Below are 16,540 nucleotides of genomic sequence, written 5' to 3'. Positions count from 1 at the left end.
ACTTCAAAAAAAAGCTACATTGTCCCAAGGTTCTGCAGTGTACATGTGAATTGGATAATCTGTACAAGTACCTCTGAAGTCATACTTCTCAGCAAGATCTGTAATATCCTGGTCTCTCTCACGTAGATTCTGTTTGTGTCTGTCAAAATAAGAAGAAGGAATAGCTTAATGCGTGGTGCTGTAAGTGCCGCTTTCACAGTTGCTATTTTACAGTGTATTGTTAGTATTTTGGTTGTAGCACAGTTAAAGATTGTTTTCCAATCCAACTAACAGCTATGAAAGAGGAAAATGAAAATGAAAATGCCTGAAGATAAAAAACAAGGACGACCCAAGTTGTCTCCACCATGAACTAAAGAAACACACTTCAAAAGAATTGGGAATTCGGTCAAACCAATGTTCATCAATGGCCACTTGTTCACACCAGCTAGTATTTGTTGTCCTTATCATAATTTATGCGTGCCAAGGATCTGTACATCAATTATTATGAAGACCATTAATCATTTTGATATGCTCCATTTATTTCTCTCTATATCATCTGACTATCTTTTCAACTACTGAGTAATCCCTTGTACAATGTATTACTGTTTATTACCTTGTACCACAACTGCCCTTCAGTAATTTAGCAGTTTGTTTTTATTTAATGTTACCGGAGCCTTCTGTTCAAGTTTCCCATGATCCAGCAGTAGCTGATTCTGGTCAGCAGTCAGTATCTGCTGGTCTTTGTTCAGCGTCTGTAGTTTGCGATCATTCTGGAATGTATTAACAATTATGATGGGTTGTGAAAAAGCAAACTCCTTATTTGATCTTTCAAAACTCCTGTTTATCCCGAAGTTTGATTCAAATCCGAGTCATTATGTGAAAGTGTCAAATCAGGCTCCCAACTTACAACGTCAACTAGGTTTTTTTTTAAAAATTACTGAGTTCGGTGTTACAATTTTCTAACTTGTAATTAACAATTCAGAGGCAAGTCAGAAAGCGGTATTTTGAACACAGACTCAAACGCTCAGGTTCAGAATCCTTATGAATATTCTGAGGGCGCTCAACTGAATCTTCATAATGCTAAAGTCCATAAAATACAATCCGACTTACCTCTCTCAAGGTTTTTTCCTTTTCCATTACTTTTGATTGAAACGCTGCAAAGATCTGGTGAAGTTCCTCCACAGAACCTAAACATAAATGACAGCATTTAATGACAAAATAGAAAGAATGTTTCAGATGTTATGACAACATTTTTTCCAGGCTACAGTAGTTCAGTTAACCTATTGGAAACTGAATTGAGACATTTATAAAATGGTACTGAGTGTGGAATTGCCATTAAAGAGATTTGTGATTTTTTCTTTGAGATCTGCCTCCACCTTAAAGAGTTGCCTCTTCTCTGTTGACAAGGACTCTGTGATGAAGAGATACAAAATTAATACAAATCAACTTCTAAAAATGTTTTAAATAAGAGTGGAACACCTTCAAGTACATGTACATACAAAGCTACCAAGTAGGGACTGTGAGAGTCACGGTGCCCAACAATTTACACTTTCACATGTACTCTGTATTTATCATCTGATGACAATAGTTCAACTTCTGGTGCAATGGTGCTTTTTCTATCAAAACCTACAGTTATGGAAATTCTGTTTTTATAAAGAGTACTATACAATGTACAGTGTACATGGGAGGGCACAGTACTGTCAGTAATACTATATGCACATGTTTACTAATGATTGTATTTTAATAGCTACAAAATAAGGGCACACTCGGAGTTAGCTCAACACCTACCAACTTTTTTCTCTAGCTGAAACACATCATCTGCAATGCTTGCAAGCTCAGCTAGCCTCAGCTGTAACAAAACACGATCACATTACGTCTGAATGTGTACTTGGACAAGAAATAGCCTCTCACATGGCATACAATTTGAAAAAAGACCCATGACACACGAGCAGTAAGGATATATCCATAACGAGCAAACATATACAGAGAAACCTGTATTAAGCGGACACCCTCTATTAAATGGACACGGACACCAATAATAATAATAATAATAATAATAATAATAATAATAATAATAATAATAATAATAACAATAATAATAATAATAACATTTATAATGCGCAAATTTCATAAAATGTTCAAATGCACATGACAAGATTAAAAACGGAATAAAAAGGCTAAAAAGCTAAAATTACAATTAAAAGTAAACTCACAATGATTTTAAAAAGCTTAAATTACAATTAAGAGTAGACTTACAATAATGAAAACAACTATGATAAAAATGCAAAATATTAAGCCATTTTGTTGTACAAAACCTGGAATAAACGGACACTTTAAGGCTCATTTTACTTCTAAAGGATCAGCTGAGACTCCTTAACATTGTTCAGCGATATCCTTTTAAAGCCAAGTGGTAGTGGTGGTACTGGTGGTGGTGGTGGTGGTAGAAGTAGACGTAGTAGTAACAGTAGCAGTAGCAGTAGCAGTAGCAGTAGCAGTAGCAGTAGCAGTAGCAGTAGCAGTAGCAGTAGCAGTAGCAGTAGCAGTAGCAGTAGCAGTAGCAGTAGCAGTAGTAGTAACAGTAGCAGTAGCAGCAGCAGTAGTAGTAAACTTTATTTAAGTGTCAGTCATTCTAGCGTTTTACACACTAATTGGTGACACTAATTAAAGAAAAATTAAGAAAAAACATTAGAATTTTGTGATAGTCAGAAAAAGCACACCGAGATTCACAAAATGCTCAAGTTTAGTGTTAATCAGGCTAGTTTTGACTGAGATACAGCCATTTAAAAACGCCAAAATTACACAGAAATGTTTGGTCATCCGGACAGTGTCCAGATGGCCATACATTTTTTTGTAAGTTTTGATGTTTTCAAATGGTTGTATCTTGCTTACTATTGGGTCTATTTGCACCAAAATTGGGGATTTTTTAAAGCTTGGTCTGCACTTTATGACTATGTGGATCAATAACTGCTAATCCCATAATTTGTAGACTCGTACCTAGTCCTTTTCGGCTTGAAATCAGGCAATAGGCGACATCTTTCAACATGCCATCTTTCGACATGCTATGTAACCTGGCCTACTTAACAAATGTAAGCAGAACGGACTTCTTTACGGTTGAACCCGAATTGTAGTGATGAAAGATGGATTTATTTGACATCAAACTAAGGTTAGGAGTATCAAGAAGTCATTCTGGCAGAAATAAGTCGACTGTTTTTGAATGTTTACACGTTGCGAATATTAAAAGCGGCAGCGGCCCAATGCTATCGGAAGCCCGGGGGGGGGTACTCCCTAATATGGGCTATATAGGTATGTGCGGCCCCAAAGGGTATGGTTTTTCAGCCGTTTTGGTCATAAATAGGGTATCGATTTTAGCCTATTTTGGCAATTTTGGTTATAAAAAGGTATGGTTTTTGCACTCTAGCCTTGATATGGGTATGTTTTTAAGAAGAAGCCACTTTTTCATCATTATCGAAAAGAAAATTAACAAAAGCCCATCACAAATTATGTTTACGGTAATTTAACATTGGTCTGAAATAGGGAACTTATTATGACGCAGGTCTGAAACAGGGTTTTGATTTAATGGTCAGGTCATAAATAGGGTAGGGAATATCGCAGATTTTGTTCATAAATAGGGTAAGGGTTTTGGGAAGCGGACCGCACACCCCCACCCAACTTTTCTGGGAGTAACCCTTCCCCTCCGGGATCGGAAGTCACTATTCAGAGCCGATCGACTACACTAAAATCGCTTGAATCATCCCTTAAATCGGGAAGCATGCAAAGTACGCAATCTTCTTCAGCCATTTGAGGTCAGTAATTATCATTTATTTGCCATTTCTTCCTCTAAAAACCGGGAAAACTGCCAGTTTCACAGTTTAACGGTCTTTCGGCCGTTTACATAGCACGTCGAAAGATGGCATGTCGAAAGATGGTCTAGAGATGTGGCCTATATAACTTCGATTTAGGATCTCTAGTCAGAATTTCGAGGCATGGCTAGTTTTTTGCGAAGCTTCGCTCGGCGAAGCAGCGCCAGCGGAGCACAATGGATTAGCTCGACAGAAAAACATACGGAGGAAGAGCCTTTACAGTTTGCAATAGCAGCATCGAGAATAAGGAATATACTATTTCGCGTAACACTCCTCTTCGTTCCCTCTAGAACATAGGGCCTTGACCGCGAGCCTCCATCTTTCTCGATCTTGAGCTGTCTTCACCTCCTCCCAGGTCATGCTGATGGTCCATAGCTCTGCTTGCAGAGTTCTTTTCCATGTCACGGCTGGTCTTCCTCTTTTCTGTTTCTCCTGAGGTTTCCAATCTAAGGCTTGGCGGTTGATAATGATCTGCCCTCTGCGTATGGCTTCCACTTTCTGTTCTGGATGGTGACGGTGATGGGGTTCAGCCTGGTTTTTCGCAAGAGTTCTTAGTTAGAGATTTTTAACATACATTTCTTTTAATTTTTCCTGAGACATATTAACTTTTATTTTTAAATACAGGCTACTTTTAATTTGTAAGTTTGTTCAACTATCTTTTACTTCTTTTTATTGTGAAGCACCCTGAGCAAATAGTGAATTGGCGCCATAAAACAAAACGGTAATGACAAGATTTGCTTTGAAGTTGGATTCGACTTTTTAAAGGACTGGCCGGGTATAAAATTTCGAAAATTTGAGGTGGCTCGAACTGCATCATGTACAGACTTTAAACTTTGCCAAAATCTGCGTCTTATCCGGCTAATCAAAAATTTATAACAAAAATGGAGGTCACCGAGCTCGTTTTCGGTCGTGCACACGCGAAGCGTAGAAACGACTTTCGTTAGGGCTCAGAATATTTAAATTTGTCACTCACTCAGAAGTACACAAATCGATATGTCAACGACCATTATCGATTATTTTTCTAACGTATCGACTTTCCGAAGTAATGCCGCAATGTACAATACTTTGACTTTTCTTCGATGGATACTCGTTGTGGCAGCACAGGTGTAACCGAGTCATTGCTAGTAGCTGTTTGAAAGACTAAAGGTATATATAACTATGTGTACGTCTAGAAATTGAATGCAAAGAGTCTTTGACCCCTCGTGACATTTGCTCGTGGACCCCTCAAGCTTTCACGGCTTTATAAATTCCAGTTGGCTCGACAATAACCCCATATTTATGAGTGAATCTTACGAGCGAAACTTTCAGAGGACCTATGAGCACTCATATCAGCAAAATCAGGAGCCATACATAGACAGAGCTACTGCAAACATCAGTAGCACAGCTTATCAGTCCATAACTTCCAGACAAAACACTCTTGTGAACAACGGTACAAAACGCTGTTAGAAAACTAGATACTGTACACACCATATACAACAAACTACGATAACGCACAAATCCAGGAGGGTGAGGTGTTCGGGGAAATTCGTAAAGATCCTTGAGAGTGTCAAGAAAGAAACATTTCAATTATTTTAATTTTCACGGGTGGATAAACTTTTAAATTGTAATAATGCTTCAAGGGCAGAGTTATAGTTGACTCTTTTTCATGACCTTGTTTATCATCTTTAAACCACGTTCAACATATAACAGCTGATCGAAGTAGACCTCTCCATTTCGAAAGCGCTGGATGTATCCACCTCTTCATAGTTCCCTTTGATTGATGTCTTAGTTTCGGACCACCACTGCTTCCCACTGTCACTATTGTTTTTCTCATTTAGAATGCGGACCTCGAGCCGTTTCTTCCTCCACGTTTTATATCTACTCACTGGATTATTGATTGATATTTGCCTTTATAGGAAGCTTCAACTTATTTCCTCGACTGAAAACAATTACAATGGTTTCGCACTCAACTGCAACAGACTGGCAATCTAAAATCTTGCGGAAAGAGTACCAGAACTGGCTGGCTGTTGGCCACGCCCTCTCAGTGATGTGCGATGGACTAAGGCCTTGCGTTGAGAGGGAGATGAGAGCGTTCCATCAAGCTTTATTGGCGAGTCTCGCCTCTGCACCCCCTTGTACTTGCCCAAGGCCTCCAAAACACTCTTGCGCCTGGCTGTACAACTTGCAAGGTGCCACAGAGGGGGAAAACCTAATTCTCCGAGGTGGCACCAAAGCGACTGTAGCAAATGGACAGATCCTATCCAAGGTTACTGGGAAGTGGCCAAACTTTTCATGTTCGATTTAGGGCCTAGTAAGGCTACTATCGTGGACGCGAGTACTACTGACTGCACGGGGTTAACCAACCTCATGTTTTGGTGCATTTATTTCCGTGTTCAAGTACACCTTGTTGATGCCGTGCGAGAGATGCGTAATACAAAATGGGGGCATGCCGCAAGACAGGAGCTCACCGATGGAGAGAAGGTAGATGCATTGACAGATATACGAAACCTCCTTCAGGATCCGGAGCTAGCTACTGACAAGGACGCCAAAGCAGCCCTTTCAGAGATAAATTTAATGGAAAACCACTTCGATGCGCAAAGTGTAGAGAGAAAGGTACTGGCGGACTTCCAGGTGACAGTTAAAGGTCAATTGGATGGTATTGGGGACGAAATCAAAGATTTGAAGCGAAATTGCGCAAGTGCCAGCAGAGACTTGAAGCGAAAGTGCGCAAGTGTCAGCAGGAAGGTGCAAAAGAAACTGTCATCCTTAGAAAATAAACAAACCAAGATGCTTAAGCTTTTGCAAGGTATCGAGGACAGAATGGAAGATGAAAGGAATCGGAATATTTCATATGCCACACAAGTCTCTAACCTTGAAAAGTGCGTATTCTTGGCAAGCAAACACAAAATTGTCTCAAACCTTCGTAGCTTGAACACCCGTTCTCTAGCAGTTTGGATGGTTGTCATAGTATTGATGGGAAGCTTTACATGTCTGAACCACAATTTCTACAATGATGGTAAGCTAAAAGGCGACCAGTAGTCTGTTTTATTAGGACCACAGTTTTATGCGTTGTATTTGCGCAAAGAAGCCTAAGTACGTATTCACCTATCCTATGTTTGGAAATTGTATCGGGTGCCATCCTGGTCCATCTTGGCAAGCTCGGGGAGGAAGCAGAGAGGAGATGCTTATAGCTAACCAAGTCACAGCCATGCAACACCAGCCCCCACGAATCTCGAGTTCCACTTAATTGGAAACATGCCTACGGTCATTTAAAGACGGATTTGCGGTAAGAAAGTTCTATATTCCTGGAAGAAACTTTTTTGAAAATTTTAAAGATATTACAGACATATGTTTACTACCGCGATCTAGAAAGCTAGCTTTTCTGTGAAAGAGGAGATTTTATGCCGACGTTATGATAGACCTTAGTAAATCTGTTACAGAACTGATCTAACACCGATTGTAACCATCTTTTCCTTTGTTAGGATGTCCCTTGGAAACTGGCAGCGTTCCTTTTGACACAAAGGAATTCAATTTTACTAGGAACCTAAATGCTGCCCGAGAAAGCTTCACAGGACGTCATTGGCTCTACCAAGAATTAGAGTCACTTTTGAGAGAACAACATAATGTGACGGGAGTTGTGGTGGTTGGTGAGCCAGGTACTGGGAAATCTGCATTAACTGCTCAGCTGATTTGTTCCCGTTCATCCAATCCTTACATTCACAAGAGAATCATTGGTTACCATTTATGCAGGTATTCAGACCAGTCAACGCAAGATCCCGGTCGACTTGTTCGCAATTTAGTCCACATGACCACATGATAGCCAGAAGGGTTCCAGAATATGGAATCTTGATTTCCAACAGTTCGTTTATGCTTGAAATTCTTCAACGAAGTTGTCTGCGAGATCCCTACGACTGCTTCGAACAAACTATAGTGGCTCCATTACGGCTGCTAAAAAATGAGCTTCGATATTATTTTCTAGTTATTGATGCCTTAGATGAATGCTCTACTTACGACGGCAGTACTGCAATGATTCAATTTATAGAAGAAACTTTTAGTAGGCTTCCGAAATGGATACGGGTTGTAATGACGTCGCGAAACGATTCCACTGTATTGAGGCATTTCACTAAGATCCCAGAAGTATATTTGTCTCCTTCAGATGTAAGGAACTTGCAAGACATTGAAATCTTTGTTGCAAACAAGTTATTTGAAGATGCGGGCTTTCTTGATAAGCTGAAGATAATGTTCGGCCTCAGCAGTGGTGAAGAAATTGCCTTTATGACAAACAAGTTATTGAGTCAAAGTCAAGGAAGTTTCCTGTTTGCAAAAGAGATGTTCCATTTTTGAAAAAATGACTGGAGCAATCAAATCGACTTCAAACACCTTCCGAAAACAATTGGTGGTATATACGAGAGTTACTTGAGAAGGATTTATGGATCACGAGAGAAGTTTAAATCTCCTTTGGCAGTGCTAGAGGTCATGGTGGCAGCCTTTGAGCCTTTGCACATTGATCGTTTGTTCCAAATTTTAAAAATGCAGGAAAAGATCGACTATGAATACGATTTTGTTTATACCTTGAAAGGACTATCGCATTTCATTAGATATGGGGAAGGTAACACCATCTCTATTTTTCACCTTTCATTTACGGAGTGGCTCACCAGCATTGAAAACCTTGGAAACCCGTACTATGTCAGTCGGAGTCATGGTCACAGACGCCTAGCTGAGTACTATTTGAGCGTTGTAAAAGAAGCTCAAAATTCTTCAATGGACATTTATCGCCTAGCACAACATATTACCTTTGAGGACACTGATGACGGTTTCCTCGAGGAGTTCCGTAACATCAAAGTCTTGTACATAAATGCTACCATTGACAGGGATAACAGGACGCTTCTTCACATCGCTGCCGCCACTAACAACCGAAGAATTCTTCAGCTACTTATTCCTGCGTTTGAAACCATTGATTGTGAAGACAACTATGGATTTACACCAGCATTTGTTTCTGCAATGTATGGCCTTGCAGACAACGTCGACTTTCTCCTAGGTATGGGAGCCAACATCGAACACCGAACAAAACCACCACCTTTCCCACCATTTGTGTTAGGGGACGACGTCGTTTTGAGTGATCCTACTGAACGATCCACAAAAGCGTTTTGGCGCTCCACAATGATGCATGCAGCTGCATCAGGAGGTCATATAGCTGTTATACGAGGTCTGCTAAAGGAATATGCTTCATTTCAGGATGTAGATGGGGTCAACTTGACAGCTATCCAACTAACGGCAAAAAGTGGGCATTTAAACATTGTTCAGCTTTTGTACCAAAGTGGAGCACATGTAGATCACGTGACACTTCAACATGCAGCTGCTGGAGGTCATTCAAATGTTGTAAATTTTCTTTTGAAGGTTGGAGTGACAGATGAATGCATGCGATGTGATGGGTCTTTTTATTGGCTTCAAAACAGGTTGCGATACCAAGGAATGCCTCATTGCAAGTGCAATGATGTCAAGGAATACACTCTATCAGACGACAAATTTAAAATTCTTTTTCAAAGTACACTTCATTTAGCAGTTGCTGGAAGCCACACTGAAGTTGTCAAGGTTCTTTTATCCCAGTCTGATAATACAGCTCATTGCGTTGATTTCACAGGGCGGACACCATTACATGAAGCTGTTAGAAGGAACAATGTTTACATTGCAGAACTTCTTATCTTTAAAGGAGCTAGAGTTTCACAAAAGTGTAGGCATTTTCAGAATGTATCTTCTTCTGTCCACTGGATGCCAAGAGAATGTACAAGTGATGGACTGCGTGGTAAAAGTTGTTCATTTCTAAGTCGGAAGGAACAGGAAGATTACAATGAAGATGTATGCCATTGCGGCTCGTCTCCATTTCTACTCGCTGCAAGGTACGGTTACGTTGAGGTCGCTTCCCTGCTTTTACCTTATGGTGCCCAACCACGCGATAGTGATTGTCAAGGAGCCACTTCACTTCATGTAGCGGCATGCCATGGCCATTACAATTTCATTGGGTGGTTGATTTCTCAAAGGCCGTACCTTCATATCAACTTCAAAAGCAAAAACCGCTCCACACCACTACATAGTGGTGCCATTTGTACGATCAACAAGAACATAATACCCTTGATAGAGATGGGAGCTAGCATTTATGAAAGTGATCAGCGCGGAATGACCCCATTACATTAAGCTGTTTTTAATCAATTCGAAACGACCGCTCCAGTATCGTCTTACACAGCGATGTCAGGCAATCCCTAGAGTAACTCGTTCAACATGAGAACTTTTCTCTGGACTTCAAAGGGAGATTTTACAATTGCAGGAGAATCGCATAGCGACATTAAAAGATTTGTGTTCAACTTTCAGTGTTACAAACTGAAACAAATCTCTTTGCTACAGACGCGTGGAGACAACTACAACGTAAACAAGGCCGATTATCGTGGTAGAACAGCTTTACATCTTGCTGCAAAAAATGGTGAAGAATGTTCCGTGATGACCCTACTAGAAATGGGAGCTCGAGCCGATTTGACTGATGTAAACGATAAATCGTCATTAGATTATGCCATTGAATTCGCGCCTGATATTCGCAACCCTCACTTTGAACACGCGCCCGAAATGCTCAGTTCTCAATTTGAATCCGCACCTGGTATGGCCAGCCCTCACTTTGAAAGTGACATCGGGGATAATATTGCCGAGAGTTTGGCGGAACAATTTGAGATGATCCTGGCTTTCAACGAAAGACATCATAGTGCAGTAGCACATATCCTTCTCTCACGAGAAGCATACTTGGAGCGAAAGTGCGACCAAAGAGCGACTTCACTTTTACACCGTGCCTTCGAGAAAGGCGAGTCTGTGATCGCTTACCACATTCTTTCGATGGGAGGAACTCTCGAACGTAAAGATGTCGAAGGACGATCACCTCTTCTGGTATACTTGCAGAATGGTGGCAAGTGGCTTGACGTTGTCTTAAATCGCTCTAATGTAAGAGTTCACCTAGAATGTGACAAACCTTTTAGTAAGTCTGAGTTTCATCTGCTGGCATTTACAAAGCCCACAATACCGTCAGAAAACCTTTTTGAAGAACATACATGTGATCAGGATTACTGTTACTCAGAAGATGGCCCACTTGTGAAAGCTATTAAGGCTCATCCCAAAGGATTTCGGGTAATCGATGAGTGTCGTGATACAGAAGGATACACAGCATTACATCGAGCTGCTCAAGGTGGTACCCTACTTGGACTAAGAACGTTTCTCTCTTGGGGTGCTAATCCCGCTGTTTTGACTTCTCACGGACACAGCTCTTTGGACCTTGCAATTATGTGTGCAGGGGCGAGCCCTTTTGCATCTTATGAAGACATGAAAATTGCAGAAAAAGCTGCAGATCTTTTGCTTCGAGCTACTAGAAGTATGTCCCGTTTTAATATTGGATGTAGCAGCGGCCAAGCAAAGCTCACAGTATACCACTTGTCGGCTTATAGAGGTTTGAGTGGTTTTGTTAAAACACTGTTTAATGATGCAAGTCTTGGTTTTGATGTTAACTGCACCAATCTGCATGGTATAACACCTTTGTATCTTGTCAAATTAAAAGTGGGAACAGTTAATAGTTCAGACGGTGAAAGGGACCATTGGCAAGAGATTGTAGACTTGATAGAGGAATATGGAGGAGTACTTACCAATCCGAGTCGAGAGGTAGAACTTAATGTGATCTACCGACATCTCTACGGAAGCCACCCTAATTCCTTCACGCTAGATGAATTTGAATCCGGCGCTAAGCAGTTTTACGACAGAGAGGCTAGCGCATGTAAGCCGAGTTGAACTATTACCAGACTGGCACTTTACGTAACCGTTACATGGATGCAGTAGAGCGTGAAGTAGTGCGGATAATTGACGAGTCCTTACCGAGTTCTAAAACTGAACTGATCGTTCGTGATAAAAAACTACGGCAAGAAACGCTGAGAACTTTCTTTGTCGCATTAAACGTTCTAGGCGATTTATTCCGACTTTCGAAAGACATTACCGAAGGGCTTAAACATATTGAACTAATGGAAATCACTCGACGAAACATCCTCGTGAATTCGTCAACCGTTCTCTCTATTAAATTTCTAAGACGTTTGGAACGACGTAGTGTTACGCAGCAGTTACTGCAGAGCAAGGAACAACTGAACCGGCAAAAACAGTCTCTTCGTGAGTATTATTTCTCGTGGGAGTCAACAGAAGAGATCATGACCTACATGAACGAACGCCTTAAGAGAATTTTCACCAGGCACAGGGAGTTCTTTGGAGACACAACGAAAATACTACAACGTCTCGAAAAATATGACGAAAGTCAATTGTGCCTGGAGGAGATTGTTCATGCCAAACTGATTGCAAGGAAGTTTCCTGTATTTGTGCTCATATCTCGAGTTGATGACCTGATAAGCTTAATGCGAAGTTCCCTCACGAAGGCTGAATATCTATCTAAACGAATCCCTAGTGAATGGACAAACCCAGCTAAGAATGGATGGAATCAAGCTGTCGAATTTCTTTATAAACAGGCTACTCAGAGAGATTTGGCTTTTGATTATCTTAAAGATCTCAGTTTGGGTTGGGATAAAGAGACCCGCATTCCACTGAGTGTAGACGCCTTATATAATAGCGCTTGTTCAAAATGTACGTGTTGACATTTTACCACCAAGCCTAGCCTCTCTTCAGAAAGGCAAATTGTAAATTTTATCACGAACGAATCCCAAAGCAGCAAACATGAAAAGAGTACCCGGGTAAAAACAACACGAAGATGTCAGAGGTTTAAAGTTTACACAAACGAGTCTTGGTGGTGAATTTTGAGCATGTGACGTAATCATGCATAAGACGTATTGAAACGTAAAAAAGACTACACCTATTTCAGTTTAAGTGTTGAGCTTACACGACAAGATATAGAAAGGCGGAATGCATGCTGATTAGATAAATAAGAAGAAAGACTTGATTTATAACATTACCTTTTAATTTCAAACACACTTCCTCTAACCAAACTTTCTACATCAGAATTTCACAAACCCCAGATCCCCGCAAACGTCCAAAACCCTACTTAAACAATAGATCGTTTTCACGTGACGTCATCACTTTCTAAAATCCAAAACGAAAGCGCCACCAAAGTTTTTGTCCTCATCAGGCACAAGAGGCGCTATATTTATATCTGTTTACAATTTTAAAGCTCAATAGCGTGCTTCGTTTGGAATCCAGAGCATTTTGAATTTCAGGGTTATGGAGGTGCGTGACACAAGGCTATGATCGAGTTTGTCGAAAAATATCTACTTATCCCATGATTTTGAGCCTTTTTAGAAGTTAAAGCACCAGGAAAAGTGCTTATGTAAATGCTTGTTTGATCAGTACTGATAATCAGTCGCCTAGATAGCCAAAGTAAGTTCCAGATGTTTACACTATTTTCCGGCCGCCATATTGGTGTACCACGGAGGTACACCAACAGGGCGTTTTCATACTGGGCTCTGTAAATATCGGCGAAACATTTCGACGAATATCTGAAGTTTGGGGAAACGCACAGGCCTAAAACTTGGAGAAGTGGCTTATTTAGTTATCTTCTATAACATAATTGCATAGCTTTTTCCACTGGATGGTTTTCGATTTATTTTTTTATTGCGTGACAGTGAAAACGATCTACAGTTTTCAGCAGACTGAAATAAATCGATTTCTTTCCATAGACAGGGACGGCGTAGCCGGGGGGGGGGGACTGGTGGGGCTTTAGAACCACCCCACTCCCCAATTTCAAGCAAAAAATACATAAAATAATTTTACAAATATATCCAGGCCCCCTACAAGTTTGTGCCTCTGGCGCTCGCTTGTAAGCCTCCCCAATTCAAAATTCGCTCCGCCATCCCTGATAGACATGCAAGTAATACTGACTGCTCAATGAATACCCAGACTATCATTTGGTCCTGTCGAGTAAGCTTGATGCTTGGATCCGACAACATTCTTGAAATAGCTTTCGCAAACTCAATAATATTTCACGCAGTTAAACAATTAAAATCAAGCCGTGATTGCTAATGTATTCCTCATAAGCACAGATTTTACGATTTTCTCTATTTTTCTCCTGGTATTAGATTCGTTTGAGAAGATAAACATTCCAAGAACTCTAGATAGTATTTGCTTGAAGATGAAAAATAATGAGTACACTTTCCACTTGTAGACTATGGTAAGAGTGAGTGACGGTGATTTATTTCAAAAGAGCTGCAAATTGCACATTGCCGTAGGCTAAATAAATGACATGAACTTTTCGGACAATCTATAAACTAAATGTAACTGTTTCATAATAAACAGCACGCAATGTATACAGAAGCGATGACATTTAACTGCCATTTCTAAAATTTATACAAAAGCAAACAATTGTCAAATACTTGTGAAATGTTCGTGGCTAGTCTGACGCGGCGTTTCGTCTCGGCCAAGAGACTCTTCAGAGACCTTTAGAATTCAAAGGCAAAGTCGTTGAGCATCACGCCCAAAGTCCCGTTCGCAAATTCTTGTTATACTCTAATCACCCTGAAACGATTATAAAATATTTTGTAACTAATCTTAATAAACACAAACACAGCATCAGGGGCGGGCATCTCGTTTATTGATGCAGGATACAGCGAGCGTTACATCATCATAAAGAAAATACAGCAGTGAATAAACAGAAAAATTAAAAAGCAAAGTTGAAAGAGATGCCTTCGAGTGGCTCTTGCATAACTTACAAATTCTTAAATAGCCTACTAACCCCTTAGGGATTCACGCCTAAAATACTTCTACAGTTAACACGAACCATACATAGTGAACATACTCCAGTGTAATTAGCGAAACGTTACAAAATATATTTATACTCTAATCACCCTGAAACGATTATAAAATATTTTGTAACTAATCTTAATAAACACAAACACAGCATCAGGGGCGGGCATCTCGTTTATTGATGCCCGCTTTCGAAAATAAAGAAAGAGAACAAAGGAATCTAAGTGTGCAAACTTCAAGAAACTGAAAGTAAAGATTCTAACTTATCGTAATATAGCCGTAGCTAGCCGTCCTTGGCTCGATCAGTCTCCCATCTGTCGTGACATAAAGAGTGTAGATTGCTGATGCCTGCTCCTTAGCGGCCCCTGTTCTTAAGCTATGTAGATCAAATAAGTGTATAAGATATCCTAGTTCCGCAAACGCATGCCAAGTCTAAAACTTTATTTTACTACGAATTTTTTGAGAGCAAAATGCTCTATCTTTGAAGAAGATAAATTCATAAAATTAAAACTAAAAATTACATATAATAAACATCTGTTTTGCTCTCACATGTATAAATTCTGACAAATGCATCGCAAAAACTAACGTCACAACAACGAAGGCTAGCTAACTCGTTGACGCGGAGAAAAGCCGATTAGGCAGTCACGCAAATTGCAGCTAAGCGATGATTAGAGGGATTAGCCTTGGGGCGCGCAAACCTATTATATATCCTCAAAATCATCTCGGGAGTAACAGCGCCCCCCTTTTTATGGAAACAGGTTTTGCAAGCTCAATTTTAGCCGCCTCGAAAATACTTCTATCACAAGTCAAGTCACAAATCGGAAAGCCATACCGATGGTGTGCTCAATTTATGCCATAACAGACAGACTCAAGTGTGGAGTAGAGGGAACTCTGCTGCAGCAAAATACCCCAAATAAGGAGCAAATGACGTCTCATCAGACGGCAAACAAGCGACTTCCTCAAAGCGCGAAGACCATTCTCTAAATGTTTGAAAGTCACTTGAATAACGCTCTGTTGTTGAAGGGCCTTTGCTTTAGAGGAACGCAAGGGAAGACCTTCCGTTGACTTGCGAAGCCGTCTGGATCTCTTGAGTGGGCAACCTTTGAAGTAAACACATATCCACTTTGTAGACTTGAAAGATAACAAAAGAAATGTGAGAACAATTAGAAAAAACAAAAAAGCAACAACACGCAGATCAGAACATAAGGAAGGCCCAGAGGCCTAAATCTTGCATTCAGCACACTATATACTGCCAGTCCTGCACAAAAACGGCATGGCTCAACGGCCCTAACATCAACACGTGATAAACGGGCAGTCCCGCAGAAAGATGACATGGTCCAACGGCCTAAAACAGTGCAATCACCTAAGATCAACACATGATAAGCGGGCAGTCCCGCACAAAGATGACACGGCCCAACGGCCTAAAACAGCGTAATCGTGACCGCTCGGCATGACTTCTCCATAGACAGGTTCTACTGGATACTGTACTGTACAGCCCCGACAGGCAACTAAAATTCTCCGAGCCAAAAAGGGAACTGTTCATTTGCCCCACGGAGACTGATAAACATCTTTACCGTTCTCAACGAAGAGAAAATCAATAACAAAAGACCTGAAACCCCACCTACGATCGCCAAAAAAGGCCAAAAGGGAGCTGAAAGGCCAATAAAGAGTAATCAGTTCTATTGACAAAAACATATGTGGCGGATGACATTTTTAACCAACGAAACAGGTGGCACCAGCCAACAGGTTTCTCCTACCCAACTAAATTCTAGAGAATATTCGAATAGAAACTGGGAAAACTTGAATTTTTTTTTTTTTTTTAACTGGGAAAGTAATCAATTGAACAGGGACCCCAATAAGAGGTTACTTCATGAAAATAGCTATCTTTAACTGGCCAGTCATCAATCGACGATCTTGCATAAGTAATCAGCTGAACGAGGTATCAACTCAGCCTCGATTTTGAT

At 40.5% G+C, this 16,540-nt stretch overlaps 1 long non-coding RNA gene and 1 pseudogene across 1 annotated transcript; one reads left to right on the top strand and one right to left on the bottom strand.

The window, feature by feature from the left end:
- Window positions 1-85: 85 nt before the first annotated feature.
- On the bottom strand, window positions 86-1,161 carry LOC149102369 (uncharacterized). Its single transcript, XR_016202569.1, has 2 exons — window positions 1,090-1,161; window positions 86-749 (listed from the first exon to the last, which is right to left on the bottom strand). It is a non-coding gene; the product is annotated as an uncharacterized LOC149102369 (long non-coding RNA).
- Window positions 1,162-5,648: 4,487 nt separating this feature from the next.
- LOC149102368 (uncharacterized) lies at window positions 5,649-12,490 on the top strand (annotated as a pseudogene).
- The last annotated feature ends 4,050 nt before the right edge of the window (window positions 12,491-16,540 follow it).

This window comes from Orbicella faveolata, unplaced genomic scaffold (assembly GCF_042242905.1).
Source record: "Orbicella faveolata isolate gen_17 unplaced genomic scaffold, um_ofav_v1 contig_36, whole genome shotgun sequence".
NCBI lineage: Eukaryota > Metazoa > Cnidaria > Anthozoa > Scleractinia > Merulinidae > Orbicella > Orbicella faveolata.
This window is presented reverse-complemented; position numbering and strand designations above follow the sequence as displayed.